The 19,812-nt window shown below is 37.7% G+C and overlaps 2 protein-coding genes across 4 annotated transcripts in view; one reads left to right on the forward strand and one right to left on the reverse strand.

Moving 5' to 3' along the window:
* The window catches only part of ATG12 (autophagy related 12), a 1,142,999-nt gene that overhangs the window by 842,944 nt on the left and 280,243 nt on the right, over positions 1-19,812 (forward strand). The gene's annotated exons all lie outside the window — the stretch shown is intronic.
* Positions 1-19,812, reverse strand: part of COMMD10 (COMM domain containing 10) — a 971,919-nt gene that overhangs the window by 244,416 nt on the left and 707,691 nt on the right. The window lies entirely within an intron of this gene.

The raw sequence follows: 19,812 nt of genomic DNA on the forward strand, positions 1-19,812 counted from the left end.
CTTTCATGAAGTCCACCTTTTATTACATTCTGTATTAGCCTGACTTTTCTAGAAAATAAGCCTAGCTATTATACATGCTCAATTGGGAACTATAATTGCAAGGGAGTAGGAATGCAGGCAAAAGGAAACTAAGGAAAGGTAGAGAGAAAGCAAATACAGGGTGGCATGTTATCGAACTGGTTACAGCTTCAAAACCTAGCTTATTTCTCAGTACTCTGGGATATTTCCAGAGAGGCTATTCGGAATCACTGTGTCTTAGAACAACATGGGGTTGGAGTGGAAGAAAGAAATTGAACTCTTTCCAATTTTTTCTTTCTTCATCAAAATCTGTCCTATAACTCATGCTCCTGCATTTCTAGGATATGTCACCTGGTGCCTCTAGGCAGCCCCACTGGAAAATTCAGAGCTTCCGTGGGCCCAGTAGAATAGGAACTGAGTCCTGAAGCTATAGCAGAAGAGGAACCCGTGGTTCAATCCCTGCCCATAGCCCCTTCTCAATCCCCCTCCCTCTGCCCTGCCAAGGGTGGCAGTGAGTGACAGGGGCTTTAAACCATGGGACTATCAAGAGTTTCCAGGGGCCATTTTGTCAGGAAAGTAGAACAACATGCTGAAGCCTTGGAAACAAGTGGGGTGAACTTACCTGAGGAGGGACATAACTTAGAGACAGTTATAGCCTTTAGTGGAGTCTCAAAACAAGAGTTGCTTGGGGCCTAACTGCTTCAGTCTTTATTATGCAGCTTTTTCAATTCATATTCACATAATTTTCCCAAAGTACATCATGGCACAACTTGGAGTAAGGTCTGGTGTAGGTCTGGTGTCAGCCTTCCCTGTATCCTGGAAGCTAACGCTTCCTCTGAGTGTGAGCTTTGTCCTGTTTGGAAGGCCTCCTTTGTGGCCTCTACCTACAGCCCCACTGTGTTCTCCCCCTCCCCTCATTAGGCATGATTTATATTTTTGACACCCAGTGAAGTAAAGCCAAGATCTGGGATGTTTTTCTCCCAGAAGTCTCCCCCAACCCTGAGGGAACTCTGAAGACACCAGGGAGCCTCACCCAAATCTATCCTTCGACATTCCAGTCCCAAATGCAAATGATTATCTTTGGAGGAAGAGTAACACCTATTCACCCACCAGAATCGTGTCCCCAGAAACCTAGTCCAGCTGAAATGATCTTTTAAGTAAGTTTTTGATATATATTCTCAAATAGGGGGATGCAGGCATTTTATTATGTACCTCAGATTGTTCTGGCAAAGGATTGGCCAACTATGTGACCCAGTTCTTTAACATTATGAAAGCCTGAAGTCCTACAACTTATCCTGAATTCATCAGATGCATCTAGCAAATAGACATATAAAGGCAGGAGACTAAAACTATCTGCTACCCATGCCTGACTGCCGGACTGACTATAAAACACAAACTTCATATTCAACAGCTTTGTCACATTCACCTGCAGACACTGTTGGCCCAGTTTTCCTCTTTCCCACCCTGCACTGCACATAGTCTTCCTCTCCTTACCGTCACACACATGCAGTTTCTAGCCCTGTTTTTAGCTCTGCAGTCAGCACTTGCCTCATAGGTGTGAGAGAATCAATTGAAGTGGAGCTGAAGAACAGCCTTCTAGATGGTAAACATGTAATTGTTCATTTCACATTGCCTCCCCAGAGTCCTAGGGGGATAAAGTTTTTAAATTACATAATCTTTATTTTTGAGTTATACGTATGTAAATATTCCTGTTTAACATGATACACATAGGGGATAAAGAATGCTTGAACATAATCTATTCTCTGAATATTTGCACAACAGGCTGTACTGTAGAAAGAAGCAAGAAATGGCCAGGCACAGTGGTTCACGCCTGTAATCCCAGCACTTTGGGAGACCGAGGAGGGCAGATCATGAGGTCAAGAGATCGAGACCATCCCGGCCAACATGGTGAAACCTCGTCTCTACAAAAATACAAAAATTAGCTGGGCATGGTGGTACGCGCCTGTAATCCCAGCTACTCAGGAGGCTAAGGCAGGAGAATCGCTTGAATCTGGGAGGAGGAGGTTGCAGTGGGCTGAGATCGTGCCACTGCACTCCAGCCTGGTGACAGAGTGAGACTCTGTCTCAAAAAAAAAAAAAAAAAAAAAACAGAAGCAAGAAACAGAAAGAGAATAGTATCCAGGTTGTAGGCCACATTTTCCCAGAAAAAACAATATTTATGTTCTCCCACCCTTAACCAAATGGAGGGTGGGGAAGAGGATGAGAGGGAAACATTTATTAAAATGTAGCAAAAATACACTTTGTAATATATGAACAGATCCCCTCATAATGTGTTCTCAAACTTAAAGTTGAAAACCATCTCAAATTATCACTCATCCATTTTCATTTGCACCTAGTTTTCCCAGTCCTACCTCCCAGAGGCCTGTGCCATTAACAGGACTGATATTTACACATAGGATGTGTGAAAGACAAAGTGCTTTCTTCAGTAATTTTCACCTGTGAGCACCATTTGAAAAGAATCGGTGGACATGTCAGAGCAAGGCAAGATTACAGACTGCCTTTTACCCCACGGCTAGTAAAAAAAATAAAGAGTAAACACCATAAATAGACAACAGGAAAAAGAAGTCAAATCATTAACAGGAAACAAAGAAGCATAAGTTAATACTACACTTGAAAAATGATCTGATGAGAAAAGAAACAGAACTTCTGCCTTAGCTAAGCTGGATTCTAAAGGTGGTTCCCAACTTTCTGAAACTGTGCTAGGAAAATAAGGTTTCCACAAAACCATGAGAGTTATCTTTATATCCCCGGACTTGGAGAGGAGCAGAATTGGAGGTATACAGTCAGCCAAGAAGAAATCATGGAAAATCCCTGGAGAATATAGATGCCTGAGGCTGACACAGGACTAGCGGAGTCCAGAGGAAGCTCCAGGGGTCACTCTTTTGATGTATCTGAGTGAGGGAAAAAGTAGAGCAAAAAGGCAGAAAAAAAAATACATCTAATTATCTCAAATGATGAATAGGAAGCTATGAAATTTGAAGATAAAAGAAAAAATTTTAAAAAAAAGACACCCATGCAAAAAGCCAGTGGAAAAGATTACATTGAAGCTACAGTGAAAATAGCCTTCCCTAACCCTCCCTGCCTTAATGTTAACACTGGCTGAAACCCACAGGTGCTCTGATTCTTTCTCTATATTAAGTGGAAATGAAAGAATGAAATGGGGAAGCAAAAACCAGGGCTAACTCAGGAAGAGTCAGAGGTTCCAGTACTCCACAATTAAAGGAGGACTGATCTGAAACCTGAGGGATACCCCATCAGCTATTGGACATGCCTGTACCAGTCAAGTGAATCTTGATACAGGACAGTTGACAAAATCTCAGAGCTAAGAAAGTAAAAACTAAATCCACTAACAAATGCTACCCTCAACCCCAAGCTTTTATTAAATAGCAGAATGGAATATTGAGCCATCAAGCTAGCATAGATGGAAAGACAAATCAATCTCACATTAAAAAGAACAAAGAAGACATATCAGAGAAAATAGAGGTCTGGGCAGAGCTGTTCATGCTAAACACAAGTAGGATAGGAAGAAATGCCATGACAGTTGTGTAATAATTTTACAGGAACATATATAAAGGAAAGCTATCGAGTATGCAAAAAACAAAAATTCCACCTGAATGCTCTTGAGATAGAACTTAAGAAAGAAATTAATTCAGTGAAACAAGAGCTAAAAGACAACTTGACAAAATATCAAAATTAGATGTAAAGCACAGAAACCAAAGAAAGAAAGTCAGGACTAAAAACACCATTTCTTGTGATGTAAATTAGAAACTGCAAGGAAAAGACTACACACAATTTTAAACTAAATTATGAACAGAGCAGAGGGGCTATTCATAGTGAATGCAAAGAATGAGACAAACACAAAGTAGATACTAATAACAAAAACCAACCTAAAGATTACTGTGTCCCCAAGGCAAATAACCCAACAAATAGACACAAAAATACTTTCAAATATGATAATAAAGAGTCTAACTCCATTTTTTATGTTTGCTGGCAGATTTCAAGCCCCACCACTCCCTCTTCACCTTCTGCCCCACAGCTGGGCAAAGTGTTAAAGAAGCCCAGGTGTTTCCTTCTCTGGCACTGATGGCAAATTCAAACCACATAAGCCCCTGACTGCATCAGGGAACCCTCATCCTGGCCCGCACCCCAACCACCATAAAGCCCCAGGCCAGTTGACTTTCCCTGCTGTCTTAAGCCGTTTTTGGTTTTGCTTGAGAGTCTGCTCTGCTCTCCCCAGAAAACCTCATTATGTAAGTAATAAATCTTGTTACATACCTCCCTGCTGCATGAATGGCATCATCAGTCTAGACACCTGTATCAGACTGTTTTCACACTGCTGATAAAGACATACCCAAGACTGGGCAATTTACAAAAGAAGGAGGTTTAATGGACTCATAGTTCCACGTGGCTGGGGAGGCCTCACAATCATGGCAGAAGGCAGAAGGCAAAAGTCATGTCTCACGTGGCAGCAGACAAGAATGAGCCAAGTGAAAGTGGTTTCCCCTTATAAAACCATCAGATCTCGTGAGACTTATTCACTACCCCAAGAACAGTATGGGGGAACCACCCCCATGATTTAATTATCTCCCACTGGGTCCCTCCCACAACACGAGGGAATTATGGGAGCTACAATTCAAGGTGAGACTTGGGTGGGGACACAGCCAAACCACATCAACACCTAACCAAATTTAGGGTACAAAATCCATTTTGCCTCTGTAGGATGATCAAAACAAATTAATAGAAGACAATTTCTCTGCAATGTTAGAAAAACTGAATATACAGTCTAATGAAAGAGCAAATTATTTTTTGGAAAAACATAGAATATGATGATTCTGGGACAGATTCTGGTAAAATTATCAAATTCCAAGGATAAAGAAAAATTTCTTCAAGCGGCATGGTGAAAAAAAGCATGTCACTTACAAGAGTAAAATAATCAACAACTTTCAGACTTCTTCATAGCAATGTCTACAAAGTGTTGAGAAAAGTGTATCATGTCCTGCCAACATGCTATTCAATATTAAAGCAAAAGTCAGATCTTACTAAATATGATTGCATTCATAGTTTTCATGGGCTCTTTTTATAAAAACTAATAGTTGAGAACAAGCCAACCAAGAGATTAATGAAAATAAAGAACTCAGGAGCAGAGATGCTGTGACATGTAGTGAACATTAAATCCATATAAAACTAAAATGTAGTTAATTTATGAAGTTAAGTAGAAATGTTGTAATGTTTGATAATATGGAATCAACATATAGCTTAGAGAACTAATTTTTAAATGGACAAAATTGGGTGGAATAAAGTTTTAAGAGTACTTATTTCTTTATCTTTCAAAGCAAATGCTATGAATCAAACATTCTCTTAAAGAAATACAACAGTACCCCATAAATATCTATACCTACTATGTCCCAACAAAATTTTAAAAAATTAAAATGAAATACATTCTTTAAAAAATGAATTGATCATAACTTCTTAAAATGTTTCCATAATCTTTTTTTTTTTTCTTTTGAGTCGGAGTCTCACTCTGTTGCCCACTGCAGCTCTGCCTCCCGGGTTCACGCCATTCTCCTGCCTTAGCCTCCCGAGTAGCTGGGACTACAGGCGCCCACCACCAAGCCTGGCTAATTTTTTGTATTTTTAGTAGAGACAGAGTTTCACCATGTTGGCCAGGATGGTCTCGATCTCCTGACCTCGTGATCTGCCCGCCTCGGCCTCCCAAAGTGCTGGGATAACAGGCGTGAACCACCACGCCCGGCCCCAGATGTTTCCATAATCTTTTTAAACATTTGCAGAGGTGGCAGTATAGAGAGCTGTAGTCTGAATATGGCTCATGGGCTATAGAAATACTGTGCTTGCTTATTTTGTTTAACCTACTCAGGAGTGACATAAACAATGTAACCAGAGAGATTCTTATTTTGAAAACAATAGAAGAAACTTAATTTTTTAGTTTGCTGCATGAATCGTATAGTCACTATGCCTAAAGGCATTTAAGTTTATGACCCCCATCTTAGAGGAATACTTTAGGGACAAACATTTCTTTGTTAAGGAAACAACTCTCTAATATACAGCAATTTCTATAGTTTCTTTTCCTTCTCTTTTCCACTTTAATAAAATCATTTCTATATATCTGTACCATATATATTAGATATATAGCATATAGATTGTGATCTAGATATAAATATGCATACAGTGATTACTAGAATTAGGTTTGGTTAATGTCCACAATTATTTCAGGCTGGTGAGATTTTCTGTAAGTTTTTACCTTCTCTGTATTACTTAAATTTCCAATGATGAGAATTAATTATTTTCACCATCAGTTACTATTCAAAAGATCATGAAGACAAAGATAATTAGTTATGTGCCCAGGATATTTTATATTAGGTGCTAAAATAGTTTACACGCCAAGAAAAATTCTTTGGGGGACCTAACATTAACATCAGTCTTATGGAAATTTGTAAATAATATTAATTTATTATCATTAAAATATACTTAAGATTTGTGTGTGTTAAATGAAAGATCTAAAGTAAATTATTAATATTATTGCATTTGGAAAAAAGGCAAACATGTATCTCTTCAGTGTGACTGCCTATTTTTTATTTACACAAGATTTTAAAAGGTTTTTTCTTTACTGTTTGCTTAGATTAGTAAAATAACAAGATGGGTGCAGTTACTTTCCTTCAGGATCAGAGTCAGCGTGGCATTTGCTAAAGACAAAGTGGTTCTTCTAACAAGCCAAAGAGCTCGAGAGGTTCCAATCTGCCCCTTAGAGCCATAGGTAAATACAGACTATTTGAATGACTCTACCGAGTCTCCTCGTTGTTCCAGCATGCCATACCCCTTCTCAGTTCTGTGTCTAGTTTTGTAGTCTCTTCTTTGTAATATACTCTACCCACAGTTCCTACCTCTCCAGAAGGGAATATGTAGAGGTGTTTGGGTTGTTCCAAGGCCTTGCAAATGTTACTGATACATAACAGGAATCACAGTCTCACACAATGATGAATTATCCACCCAAAGTGCCAATAGCATCTGTGTGGAGAAACCAAACCTTCAAGACTTCAAGATCCAACTCAGTTCACACTTCCTAAAATGTACACCACCTACTCATGTTCTTCTCTGGAACTTTGAGAGGGTTTCTTATATGAAGCAAACATTTTAGCAAGTAATTCTATATGATTGCCTTTCTTCATTAGCCAACTGTTGTAAAGGCATAGATCCATTGTAGACTTCTTCAGAGACCTTGTCATGCCCGTTATCAAACGGGTGCCTGGGATAGATAAAATAAAACTATTTCAGACCCTTTTACAGTGAAGATTTAACATCTCAGTTGGACAGCCAATTTAGTTAAATGGTATGTCTAAAGGTGCAGAAATCTGTGAATGCTATATTGAAAGAGAAATAGTGTGTATCCCTAAACACATATTTTATGTGATTCCTTGATTTATTCTACTTTGAAATTAGTAAGTTTTATTGAGATCTTGAAAAATGAGTTGCAATACTGTATTTTCATAGCTGTCTTTCCAGAACTCAAGACACTTCACAATACTTTCATGTTTTGACAAACTAATGTTAAAATACTCTGTTCCAAATGTGTCTATAAAATGTTTTTTTTTTTTCCTCATGACTTTTCCTTATTTTTGTATGACAGAATTTGTTCATCAAGGTCAACTTGGTAAATATATAATTGCGGAACATTTGATTTGAGGTATAACTTTAGTGTGAAAGCCTATTAACTCAATCACACCTAGTGCCCCAATCTTGGTTTCTAATATCATTCTCCGATAAAAAGAACCTGGACTTGTTGGAGAAATGGCTGATTCTAGGACTGGGGCAGTAAGTACAGAATGAGCCTGGGACATCTTGTAGTGCAGGGAGTAAGGAAGTGCTGAGAAATTAAAATAAAATGTTAAAACTCATAATGATTCAGATATGTTAAAGGACCATAGAACACAACTGAAAAAAACTCCTAATAACTTAAAACCAAAGAATAAAATAAATATCCACAAGTCTATACTGATATAAACAAATCATTTAATAAATTATTCCATTATTTAAATAATTGAATAATTATTGAGTAAATAGGGAGAGAAGACAAAATTTTCTGCATAAAATTACAAATAATTTATATAAATGGCCATCCCTAAAAAGAGGGAAGTGTAACTCTCTACTCCTTCATTACAGGCTACACACAGTGACTTCTTTCCAGAGTGCAGTTTGTAAGGGTGGTAGGGATAGAGTCACTTTACGGTGAAGAATCCTGACAAACACCACCTCAACCAGATGATCAAGGCCACATTATCAGTGATTAACCATGTTGGTAGTAAGTACTCTTGGTATGGTGTCATGAAAATGGCAATTGGTCTTCGTGTCTTCTTCCAGAAGCCCATAATTCTGGTTTCATTATGAGAAAAACATCAGACAAATTCCAGTTTGGGGACATTCTACAAAATACTTGACTAGGAGTCCTCAAAACTGTCAAGGTCATCAAAAACAAGAAAAGCCCAAGAAACTGTCACAGTCTAGAAGAGCCTAAAAAGACATGATGACTAAATGTAATGTGGTATTTTCAATGGGATCCTGGAACAGAAAAAGGACATTGGGCAATAACTAAGAAATACAGATAAAGCGTGGACTTTGGCTAACAATAATTTCTTATTATTAGTTCCTTTACTGTAACAAATATGCCATACTCATTTGTCAGTAATATGGGAGATTGGATGTGGGGTATATGGCCACTTTTTACAGTCTTCACAATTTTTCTGTTTCTAAAACAGTTGTATAAGATAAAGTATATTTGTTTTAAACCTATTAACTATTTTCAACTTTTTGAAGTATGAAAGGAGTACTACTGTCAAAATGACACTTATAAAACTTAGAAACATTATCACTGTTACACTTTCCATAGCAGCACAAATAGGTCATGGGTACCACTGTGAGTGCTGTGCGGTGCCGCCCAAAGCCTCCCTTTGGAGGAAGGATGTATTCCCACAGCTGCAGTGAAGGGTGCTGGCTGACACTGCTGAGCTGTGAGTTCTTTTCAGGAATTGCCTCACCTAAAGAGTACCACTTAGTACAAGGCCACGTCCACTTCTCAGTGCAGTCTGTATCTGACTGGTAATATTTAACAACCAGATCTCTGAAGAGAGAAAAACCAGTGCCCTTGTTTGTAGCATTTAACCAGTTTCTATAGTGTTGATGTTTCTACTATAGCCCATATCAAGTACCAAAGTGCAATCAATGAATGCCCATTGGAGAAGAGATGCATACAATCACCTCCCAAGCTGGAATGAGCCGGCTGTAGCACATCACTGTGTCCTTTTGATATCAACTTGGGACAACATTGAGGAGCCATTTCAAATTCACAGCTCCTGGGGGGCCAGCTGAGAGCTTATTATGACTGCATTGTAGCCCAATCTCTCCCTCTACCCAACCCTGCTTCCTTTCCATCCCTTCTAAGCATTTGACTCAACAGCACTCAACTTCCTGCATGTGAATCTCATCTCAGATTCTGCTTCCTGAGGAATCTAACGTGCAACAGGGATTTCTTGCTGGACAAACTAACCAAGAAGATTATTATTCAATGATTGCTTAAAGTACTTGAAGACAATTATCTTGGCAATGATGATGCTGATGCTGTGGTCATAGGACAACAAAGGAAAGGAAAAATTTTTGTCTAACAGACTCTCGAATTCTATTTAAACAAGGAGTCAGTATATGAAAAAGTAAAAATTATAAACAAGATGAGATGGTTGAGATGGGGTCTGACTATGTTGCCCAGGCTGGTCTCAAACACCTGGGCTCGGGGTCCACCTGCCTAAGCCTCTCCAGTAGCTGGGATTACAGGCATGCCCCTCCATGCCTGTTAATAACCAAATATTTTAATGAAAATAATTTATGCTACTCTCTAGGAAACCCAGAGGACCTTTGGTAACCATGCCTATTTTACTTTACTTTCATATGCCCTTAACATGTAATCCATGTTGTCATTATCCACCATGCATTTATTGAATATCTACCTTGTGCCAAGCTCTGTGCTATGGATCTTGCACTTAAAAAATACCATCCCTTCTCCTAATTCTAAGGAACTTACACATCGGTATGAGGCCACAAAACAACAGTGAAGTGAAAAAGTGTCATGATTCATGTGAGTACAGGGCACTGTGGATGCTCTGAATACATGATGATAGCCGTCATTTATCAAGTTATGTTTGCCGTGTACCCAGGATTGTTTCTGATGCTTTACAAGCATTATTTCCTTAAATCTCACAGCAATCTCCTTTTAGATTCTTGCATATACCTTCACAGTAAGTGATTACATGCTTACCTCTTTCATATTTGGCTTGTGGTTTTAACTAGTCTGACACCTGACAGTTCAGCTCTCTCTCCCCCAGCTCAGCAAGGTTTCTGATGGTTGGTTCCTAGTTCATGATGTGTGACTACTCAGCTCATAAAACTGGCCTGGTATCTTTTCTTCCTGAGGCCAAGCTTTTCTACATTTTATTAGATCTGGTGGGCCCCCTTATTTTTTTTTTTTTTTTTTTTTTTTTTTTTTTTTTTTTTTTTTTGCTTATCTTAGCTAGAGCCATTTGCAGTTGAAAGATCCCAGCTGACATAAACAATAAGAATATAATCATACGATCATGAAAAGCCAACAAAGAATAAGAGTGCAAAGATATAGAAAAGAGAGAGATGTTAATATTTGATACAGTGCTGTTCCTAAAGAACCCAGGGAAAAGGTATCCATCCCAACTGACTGGCCTTTAACAGGAGAGAAACTTGTTTCACTGAAACTACAAGAATGGAGGCCAAAAAAAAAAAAGGTATGGATAGAGATTCTTACTAGGATTGGGGGCAGGAGAAAGAATCAGCATGTCAAAGTTATGTATCAGATGGCCTCTATCATTTCCAAGAAAACAGCAACATTGAGGAGAGGATAAAGAAGTGGGGAGTTAAAGAGGCCAAACGTTTACATAGCTGCTTTGGAGAATAGCCGAGGAGTTGACTGGACTGAGGGAGGCATTGTTATGGCAATATGGAATGGCATCAGTCTGTATAACTGGGCACCTTCACCACAGACAGCCTGAGAAAGAGACACAGCAGGAATCAGGCCTTTTATCTAAAACATTTTCTAAACTTTATTTATTGTGCTAAATGTATCCTTTTTTAAAGTTATAATGTTATAACAGTTATAATGTTAAAGTTTTTTAAAGTATAAATTTGAAAAATTAAATTGAAAAGTTTAAATAGTGCCAGGCATGGTGACTCACACCTGTAATCTCAGGGCTTTGGGGAACTGAGGCAGGTGGATCACTTGAGGCCAGGCATTAGAGACCAGCCAAGGCAACATAGCGCTTGAGCCCTCATCTTAAAAAGCTAAATAAAATTAAAAGTTAACCGGGCGTGGTGGCTGTCACCTGTAGTCCCAGCTACTCAGGAGGCTAAGGCGGGAGGATCATTTGAGCCCAGGAATTTGAGGTTACAGTGAGCTATGATTGTGCACTCCAGCCTGGGCAACAAAGTGAGACCCTGACTTTTAAAAAAAGAAACAAAATCTTGAGAAATCATCTTTTATTCCAAAGAAAATATAAAAATCTCATTGAACCCAGCCTTAAATAATCTTTTTGAAAAAATTCCAAATCCATTTGAAAAATAGTGGTCTTGATTTTGTTCTGTGTAAAACCTAAAGTACATACAAATGGCCAGCAGAGGGAGCCAAAACCATGTATGTATTTCATTTGTACATCGTTTTTAGGAAAGTGGATTAATAAAAATTACAAAATGCAAATAACCCTCATCATTCAAGAATATATGCAAAAATCATAGAAATCATATATTTAGTGCTACTCTATGCCAAGTACTGTATGGAAAATTCAAAGCTAGAATGGGATTCTAAATGTGAAGCAACTGAAAATGTATTCCTTCCTCTCACTCTCTAGGACTTTTTTGGGTTTTTGTTTTTTTCTTTTTTCTTTCTCTAGGACTTTTCTGTAGTAACTCCTGAAAAGCAAAATAATTTGTGTTCTATTGAAGTGGGAACATTTTATGAGTTGTATGAACACTTTTTCAGTTCCTATTGCTGAGAACACAATTGTTAGCAGTGTGTTGAAAAGAAACGGGAGGGCCTTAGCTCACACCTCTTAAATCAGGCTCTAGGTATCTCTCAGGAAACAGAAGGAAATCATTTTTGTGGAAATTTGTTGACAAGGAATTTGCCGCAACTACACTATACATGTCTCTCCATTTTCTGGACAATAACTGCATTAGTTAAGGTGTTTTGTTTATAAGTAAGAGAATCCAACTCTGACCAACTCTGGCTAACTAAGCGGGGGAAATAATTTACTGAAAGAATGCTGGTTAGTACTATCCTTTCAATAATTTATAAATATTTGGGGGAAATGGTTGATATTTAAAAATGACAATGAATATATTTTGTATAACTTTACGGTCACAAATTTGAAAATTTATATAAAATAGGTAACTTATAGAAAGATATATATGTAATATGTAATACATAACAAAAATAGAAGAAAACAGAATATAACTATTTTAAAAACGAATGTATTATTGACAACCTTCCTATTAAAAAAAAGAGAGAGAGAGAGAGAGAGAGAGAGAAAGAAAACAACAAAAAAAATCCCTTCAGGTCCAACTGGCCTCACTGGCAAGTTCCAATAAACATGTGAGGATGAACAGTTTCACCTGAAACAAAGACTTGTAGAGAAAAGAAAGTGTTCACCGTCTCCTTTTATGTGGCGAGCATCACCTTGACCTGAAAGCCCAACAAGGACTTCCATTTGCAGAAAAATGAGTAGACATGCTTTTTTTCTATTCTTCTCACTACATACAGTTACAAACTCTGGACATTATGAATACAACAAATACAAGATGACTCTGAAAGGCAGAGAGAAGGAGGCAGACTGGCTAGGGACCTGGGACATGAGGAACGACAGAGCAGTAAGTACCCTGGGTTTCTTTTTACTTCATACATCCTTGGGTGTATGAAGACTGGGTAATGGAGATGTCAGCAATCCAGAAATACCAATGGGCACAGATGGAAATAGCCCCCAAAACCTTGGTCTCTGTAGCCAGAGAACCAAGAAATAGGCAGCCCAGCAAGACAGAAAAGTTTTAAACAATAACCCCTCTACTCCACCAACAATCACAGAAGGAAACTGTGCCCTTACTCCCACCAGCAAAGGCTGAATAGGGAACCTGGACTTCCACCCTGGCTAGGCTGTAATGAAGTACCCCAACAACGGAACACATACTCACCAACATATATCATAACTCAACCTCTGAAAGCTGAAAAACAGTTTTTTTAAAAGCATCCAGAGAGAAACAATGCATTACTTCTGGGAAAAAACAATTCAAAAGACAGGTTTCTCTTCAGAAACATTGGAAGCTATCAGAAAGTAGCAAAAAATGTTTTAAATGAGATCCCCAAACTCAAGAACAAGGTAAGGCTGTTTGCTCCCACAATTGCTATGAGAGTAATGGGAGGTCTCGCCAGAGTAATAATGAAAGAAGTGGACAGAAAATGCATACACATTAGAAAGGAAGAAATAAAACTGTCCCTGTTTGCAGATGACAGATTCTATCTACATGGAAAATTCCAAAAAAATTTACAAAGATTTTTTTTTTAATCTACGATCAGCCTTCTAAAACTAATAAGGGACTTCAACAAAGTTGTTGGATACAAGATCAACATACAAAAATCTATTTTATTTCTACATGCTCTCAATAAACACTGAAATTTAAAATACAATACCATTTACAATTGTTGAGAAAAATGAGACACGTGGTTGTAAATCTAACAAAATACATATAAGACTTGTAAGCCAAAAACTATGAAATGATAATGGAAAAAACCTATAATGGAATATGGATGGAGTGATAATGGAATAAATATACGAAAGGACATGCCGTGTTCATGAACTGGAAGGGAGACTCAAGGTAATAGAGATGTCAGTTCTTCCCAAATTGACACACAGATTTAACACATTCCTATTAAAACACTAGCAAGATTTTTTTGTGGATATAGACAAGTTTAATCTAAAATGTATATGGAAAAGTAAATGAACTAGAGTAGTTAAAACGATGTTTAAAAGAAAAACAAAATGGGGGAAATTATTTTTCCTAATTTTAAAACTTGCAGTTGGCCCTTGAACAACAAGCTTGAACTGCCTGGGTCCACATATACACAGATTTTCTCCTGCCTCAGCCATCCCTGAGACAGCAAAACCAACCCCTTCTCTTCATCCTCCTTCTCAGCCTACTCAATGTGAAGATGAGAAGGATGAAGACTTTTATGATGATCCACTTCCACGTAATGAATAGTAAATATATTTCCCCTTCATGATGATTTTCTTAATATTTTCTTCTCTTTAGCTTACTTTATTATAAGAACACAGTCTGTAAATGTATAACATACAAAATATGCATTGGTACCCCTAACCTCTGCGCTGTTCAAGGGCCAACTGTATTGTGTATCTGCCGTCACAAAGACTATGTGGTATTGTCAGATGAATAGATGCATAGATCAGTGTAACAGTCTAGAGGACCCAGAAATAGCCCAGCACAAGTATGACCACCTGACTTTTTACAACAATGCAAAAACAGGATAGTCTTTTCAATAAGTGGTGCCGAAAAACAGTTGGATATCCATAGGCAAAAAGGAATCTTGACCTAAACCTTGCATCTCACATCTCATACAAAAATTAACTCAAAATGGATCACATAAAACCTTTAGAAGATAATATAGGAGAAAATCTTTGGTAATGAGGGCTTGGATAAGAGTTCTTAGACGTCACACCAAAAGCACAATCTGTAAAAGACAAAAATTTATAAATTAAACTTCATTAGAATTAAAACTATTGCTCTGTGAAAGACCTTATTAGGAGGATGAAAACAAGCTGTAGAGAGAAAAATGTTTGCAAACATGTATCTGACAAAGAACTTGTAGCTAGAATATATAAAAAATTCTCAGAACACAGTATTAACAACATCAAATAATCTAGTTAGAAAATGGGCAAAAGATATGAAGAAACATTTCATTCTGATTACATACAGATAGCAAATAAACACATGAAAGTATCAGCCATTAGGGAAAAGCAAAGTAAGACCACAATGAGATATCACGAATTACCAATCCAAATGGTTAAAATAAAAAATAGTAACACTACTAATTGCTGGTGAGGATTAGAATAAGTGGATCCCTCATACATTGCTGGTGGGAATGCAAAAGGGTACAGCCACTCTGGAAAACATTTTGGCAGTTTGGGTGTCACTCTGTTGCCCAGGCTGGAGTACAGTGACACAAACATGGCTCACCACAGCCTTGACCTCCTGGGCTCAAGCGATCTTCCCACTTCAGCCTCCCGAGTATCTGGGACTACAGGCACGCACCACTAGGCCCAGTAAGTTTTTTAGTTTTATTTTTAGTAGAGACAAGATCTCACTGTGTGGCCCAGAATGGTCTCAAAATTCTGGGCTCAAGAGATCCTCCCACCTCAGCCTCCCAAAGTGCTGGGATTACAGGTGTGAGCCACCACACTTGGCCTCAACTTCCTTAATGTGCCTAAAAGGCCTCCCCTGATATGAGTACTCTCTGCTCTGCAGAGGCTTCTCATGCTTTTCCCTCCACCCACCCAGGCTTCTTCTAGTGTCTGGAACATGCTCTACCCTTTCCTGCCATAGACCCTTCAACATGCTCTTTACTCTGCCAAAAACATTCTCCCCCACCCCCATCTTCTCTGCAATTTTTTTCTCACTTTTCAAGCCTTGGAACTGTGATCACTCCTTTAGGAAAGACTTCTGTGATCACCCATGTAAAGATGTCCTTAATAACTCCTCTCACCCATTACTCTTTTCACACTCATTTGTGTCATGAAGTTATTATTCTATGTCTCTCTCCCCACATGACTATTCTGTAAAAGTCTGTAAGAGTAGAGACCATGTTTGAGCGTTTTTTCCCTTATCCATTGTATCCTTAGCACCTAGTAAAGTGTCTGGCATATAAAAGGTGCTTGGTAAATGAATGAATAAATGAATAATGGGTCACTAAGTAGTGTATCTATTAAGTGCACTATGCTATTGATTGCACTATTGAAGGAAAAACAAACTCAGTCACTGATCTCGCTGAATTTATTGTATCTGACCTAAGCTTTGGCCAGCTTAAAAATAATATACAGACAGCCATACAATAGTGAGGAAAAAATAATCTGTTAAAACTACAAATTATAAACACAAAAGAAACATTTTTCAAATTGAATATGCATCTTAAGTAATACATTGTTTATTAGACATGAATAGTAATAAGAGTGTCATTTCCTTTCCACAGAGTGAAGAAAAATACAGAATTTTAGGAATCTGTGAACATTAAAAAGAATATTCTAAGTCCAGGATTAAAATATAGGTTCTGAAAAGGAAAAAGTAGTAGAAAAACTGTGTGTGTTAAATCATATATAGAGACTATTGTCCTAAGTAACCTCAAAACTATCTTCTGCTGTTACAGACATCAGAAGAATGATGTTTCATTCAGAAAGGAGAATGTTTTTGGCAGAGTAAAGAGCGTGTTGCAGGGTCTGTGGCAGGAAAGCGTAGAGCATGTTCCAGAGCATGTAAAGAATGTTACAGAGAATGAAGGAAAAAAGAAAAAGTAGACAGAAGAGAGAGGACACACAGGGATTTTTTTAAAAAGTATTTTATACAATAATATGAACCAACCTAAAGCACACAATGTCTAACACAAAGTAAATGTCAATACATGGTCTACCCTTAAGTAGCAAATGTCCCTACATGGCCAAACACTGAAGCCTTGCATGTGTAAATGTTTAAAAATGTCCAAAGCTTTCATTACATAACTACCGTCTGTGACATCCACAGACTATCCAAAATGGCATTGTTCACTTTTATAAAAATAGATGTTAAATGATTTTTCTGTGAGTTAGCATCCCAACATCTATACCTGCAATGGATCCAGGATGTTGTGTCTTGGGTGGGGGTAGCTGGAAGGGGAGGTACAGAAGGATTATCTCAGACAGTGTACAGATATTCTGTAACTCTTACAAATTACACTCAAAGTTGTCACACAAATTGACGTGATATGGCATTCTAGTCCAAAATCCTTGCATCATTGGGCACAGGATAATTTGTCTAAATCCTTTGGTATGTACTGGTTTAATTTAAATAACCTTTTGTAAAATAGGTTTCCTTCCATTTTATACATATTCATGAAGACATGCTGTCAGCATTGAAAGATAGCCCAGCAGAATAAAGTCCTATCACACTGACAAGACAATTTCCTTGGGTAATGTAATCAGATAGTACAGCTGCATTCCTTGTTAATCTGAATTTAGTTCAAATAGCTAAAGAGCTTTATTCACTTTGTGATAAAAATTATACACTTGCAAAATAAGTTTTGGACAATTCATATAAATTTATTTTTGTAATAATTATTTATTGCAAGAGACTTTTAAAAAATACATTGAAGTGGCATTAGATCAAGAAGAAATAGCCTGATTTCTGAAACTGTACTTCATCAAATGTACTAGGCTTCCATAATAGCAGTATTAGGGTGTCTGCTTAGTTAATTATGCAGGTTTTTACTTTATTTTTTGCCTTACTTGGAAAATTTACCAACATAATTTTTCAACACACTTTTTAAGCCAGATCATTTTAAACGAGATTCCTTTATCTAATCCTTAAGACTGAGTGACAAGAGGAGACAGAAAGGAAGGAGGCTTTAACGCTAATTTGCCTAGGATTATTTTTTAGCATGAAAATTGGACAACTGATGATATAGGGCAGTGTTTCTCAGATGTATCAGATCATGAGACTTAACGGCAATGCTTGTTTAAAATTATGGAATCCCAGGTCTCATTCCTACAGGTTCTGATTCCTGAGGTTTGGGATGCGTCTTAGGAATGTGTATTATATTAAAAGCACTTAATGAGTGCAGTGTAGGAAATACGTGGCATCATTGAAAGAACTCTGACCTAGTCTTAGTGTTCAAAACACCAGGGCTGCCAGTTCTTCTGTGTGTGCTTACCTGAGTCATGTAATCTCACTGGGTCTAAATCTCCTCAGTGGCAAAGGTACAAAAACAACAAAAAACAAAAAGAGTTTGGCCGTAGTCCACAAACCCCATGAAGACAGGTGCCAGGCAGATTTTGTTCACTGCCTGATCCCCTGCACCTAGCCTGCTGCCTGTCACAGAGCAGTCTCTCTGTTAGTATTTGTCGACTAATTCACTATATGGATGAGCTAGAAGGCTCTTCTTGGCTCTAAGATTATATGACTTTAAAATGAAGAAGTAATAAATGCATTTGGTCTGCCAATTACAAAATAATAATTATTCTCAAAAATAAAACAAGATATAAACTGAAAAAGGCCCTGCTTGTTTTTACTGGTTTCCGGGCTGCACATTCCTGGTGAGCATTTCAAAGGATGTGAGTTGAGTAATTTGATTTTATGTCTTCCTTACTGGACTGTGACTGTTAAAGGTAATGCAATTCATTACTGTGTTAACACAATGTTTAGTTCACAGTGTATGCTCAGTAAAAGTAAGTGGAATCTGGAAAACTCAGTAAATTCTATGGAGAATGATGCAGAAGAATGTAAGTTCTCTTGCTCTGTGGACAGGTATACTTAGTCACACCATTACTTTTAGGACTTTGCTTATTTTAGTCCTGAAGCATACGTTAAGCAACAAATCCAGAATTGTCAGAAATGTTCCCTGGCACAAGTAGATTGTGCAGAAGTGAGTGTTAAAAACTGATTATGAAGGAAAAATAAATCCTGAAAACTCTATTTATAAAAGGCTGGTCACAGTTGCTCACACCTCTAATCCCAGCACTTTAGGAGGTGAGGCGATCTGATCACTTGAGGTCAGGAGTTTGAGACCAGCCTGGTCAACATGGTGAAACTCCATCTCTAATAAAAATACAAAAATTAACCAGGCATGGTGGTGCAAGCCTGTAATCCCAGGCACTTGAGAGGCTGAGGCACGAGAATGGCTTGAGTCACAGAGGCGGGGGTTGCAGTGAACCGAGACTGCGCTACTGCACTGCAGCCTGGGTGACAAAGGGAAACTCCATCAAAAAAAAAAAAAAAAGAAGAAGAAGAAACAACAACAAAAAACCCCTCTATAATATTTCTAATTTATTTTAAAACTTAAATGCTCTTATTTACTTTTAAATTTTTGTTACATTACTTTATTTAAATACTTCCAGCTTTGTGCCGTGGCAGTATCATAGTCAATGAGGTTTAAATACTTCCTTACATTATGTATCTAAAATAATTTAGAGAAGTGGTTCTCAAAGTGTGGTCCCCACATCAGCAGCATCAACATCACCTGGGAACATGGAACAGATGATTGAGCTCTGGCCCAGATTCTGAGTGTGGGGCCACACAAATCTATGTTTTGACAAGTCTTCCAGGCAATTCTGATGAATGAGAACCACTGACTTAGGGTTAAAAAAAGACTGTCATAAAAAAAATGAATTCAAAGAAAGCTGAATTCAATTTTTATAGCTCTGATAATGTATCAAAATTGAAAAGACCACATCATGTATCTAGTCAATTGCTTATCAACAGACTCAATTAGCAAACATACAGAAAATCATTTTTGTATAACTTGTTTCCTCTCTATGAAAAAATCCTGAAATACTGTTTCTGAAATCAAAAATATGTAAACTCCTGGCTTTTAGGATATTAAATTCCTGACTTCTCAATTTTACAAGTACAATACAAATTTTTAATGATTAAAAATACTACCAA

This window comes from Macaca thibetana, chromosome 6 (genome assembly GCF_024542745.1).
Source record: "Macaca thibetana thibetana isolate TM-01 chromosome 6, ASM2454274v1, whole genome shotgun sequence".
Classification (NCBI taxonomy): Eukaryota; Metazoa; Chordata; class Mammalia; order Primates; family Cercopithecidae; genus Macaca; species Macaca thibetana.